The 2,148-nt window shown below is 38.1% G+C and overlaps 1 pseudogene; it reads left to right on the forward strand.

Moving 5' to 3' along the window:
• Positions 1–479: 479 nt before the first annotated feature.
• Positions 480–673, forward strand: LOC124968311 (H/ACA ribonucleoprotein complex subunit 3-like; annotated as a pseudogene).
• The last annotated feature ends 1,475 nt before the right edge of the window (positions 674–2,148 follow it).

The following is a 2,148-nucleotide window of genomic DNA, read 5'->3' on the forward strand; positions in this document are numbered from 1 at the left end:
ATCATTGATCTAGGTTTTAGGTGAGGCAGAACATCATGATGAAAGGATGTGGCAGCCAGGAATCAAAGAGAGAGAGAGGGATCAGAGATAAGATAAAGTTCAAGATCATATCCCAGTGACCTACTTCTTCCAGCTATGCTCTACCTGTCTACAGTTACCACCCAAAAATCCATTCAAATTATTAACCCATCAAATGGAATAGTCCCCCAGTGAGATTATAGCTCTCATCAATTTGCCTCTGAACATTTTCTGCATTGTGAACATGAACTTTATTGAGGGCCACCTCATATCCAATGACAGCAGTTCTGTTCTCCCACCATCTTCACCACCACCAATCCCACTATCTCACAAGAACTTGCCAGAGTAGAGCATGCCAAGGAAGTCAGCTACCATATGTCTTTTTCCTGTCAGTCTTCTAAAATATACTTAACAGAACACTAGCTGAAGTCGGACTTGGAGCCTCTGGTTTAAGCGTGGTCATGTTTCTCCAGTATTACCTCAATGAACAAGGAGATCAGGTCTACACACGGAAGAAACTTGACCCTATGGGTCAGCAGACTGCTCAGCCCATCCTGCTCAGTTCTCCCCAGATGACAAATACTCGTGACACCAAATCACCATCAAGAAATACTACAAGGTGCTCATGACCCAGCAACCGCACCCTGTTATCTGAGAGTTCCTTAAATTTCATGTCTCTTCTGTCGTCTACTCCGTTTTGGAGAATCCATAACCAAACTCATCAATCTGTGAGCCATGAAGCCTTCTTAACCACCCATGCCCTTTGGAATCCAGTCTCTGCTACTCATCATGCTTGTATAAGGCCATCATGGTGGCATCCTCTTTAAAGGGAACACATTTTTTCATATTTTGAATTATTGTCACATTATTAAAGATAAAATGATTTGAAAGAAAAATAAAATAAAATAAAATATACTTAACAACTCTTTACCTGCCATAGTCCTTTTGTGGATTTTGCCCTTTGAGTTTGTTCTTTGCTGTACATCTGGGGAGGTTTTTAGCAGGGTTAACTGCTAGAGGTCTTCAACCTGCTGTATTTGAACAGAAGTCCCTAAACTTTCATTTTCTACAGAATGTGTCAATGTGTCTTTTATTGTTGTTGTTGTTTCCATATATTTTATTGAACTCTGATTTTCAGGGTTCTGCCTTGCAAAAGGTTAGCTTCCGAGAAGTCCTTTTAGGGGTGGAAATCCTGTCTTAACCTTCATCAATACTTCTTGGAGAACTTTATTCTCCTTGGGGTGTGGGAATGCTTCAACCTGTCAGCCATCATTAACAAAGACATGAAAAAAAAAATTAGCTATTTTTATACAGAGAAGAAACCAACAGTTTTTATACAGGACCTTGAATGATGATTTGTGACAGAGTCCTCCTGGAGGAAAGGGTTGAAGCTAGAACCTAAAGAAACAACATGTTTTTCACAGTTTTACATGGCTGACAGAAAGCATTTCACTGAGCTAAGGTGTGTCTCTACAAGTCTTTTCCTTTCCAGGAAATAAATAATGTATTGTAGCCAGTAATCTTACTGAAGATTCAACCAACCCTGATCTATCCCTTGCAATGAAAAGAGAAAGCAGAACTTCTGTATCTTCTGCCCATTAAGCGAGATTAGTTTACCTTTCCACCAGTTTAAACAAAATAGCAACTCAATGGTCCTCCTAGGACTAACCAAATAAGAAAATAGTGCTCTAATCAATGTTACTGCTAGCCTTAATAGTTTTCTGATATTTGGTCTAAATTTTATTGCTGTCAGTTGAGTGTCTCTTTTTAAGCAATTTTATTTGCCTCTCAATTATGTGCATATGTTTCATGTAATATATCTCCTTGTGGTAGAAGAGTAAGGGGACGCTGAGAATGACATTGGTTATTTAGTTTTTCTTGTTATTACAATCAATGGTTTCTTTATGATCATTTTGTTAAACTAGGCATTTATTAGGGTTTTTTATTTTGTTTTCCATGAAGTAAGTGCTATTGGCCTCTTATTCCCATGTTCAGAATTCTCCTCCCATCTGATGAGAAAGTTGATAACAGTGTCTTTTCATCAAGGTGCTTTTAAGGTAATTTTTATGTTTTTGTTTAACATGGCTCAAAGAGCAACCAAAAAAAAATCAAGATACAGATGCTGATTAA

Source organism: Sciurus carolinensis, chromosome 17, assembly GCF_902686445.1.
Source record: "Sciurus carolinensis chromosome 17, mSciCar1.2, whole genome shotgun sequence".
Classification (NCBI taxonomy): domain Eukaryota; kingdom Metazoa; phylum Chordata; class Mammalia; order Rodentia; family Sciuridae; genus Sciurus; species Sciurus carolinensis.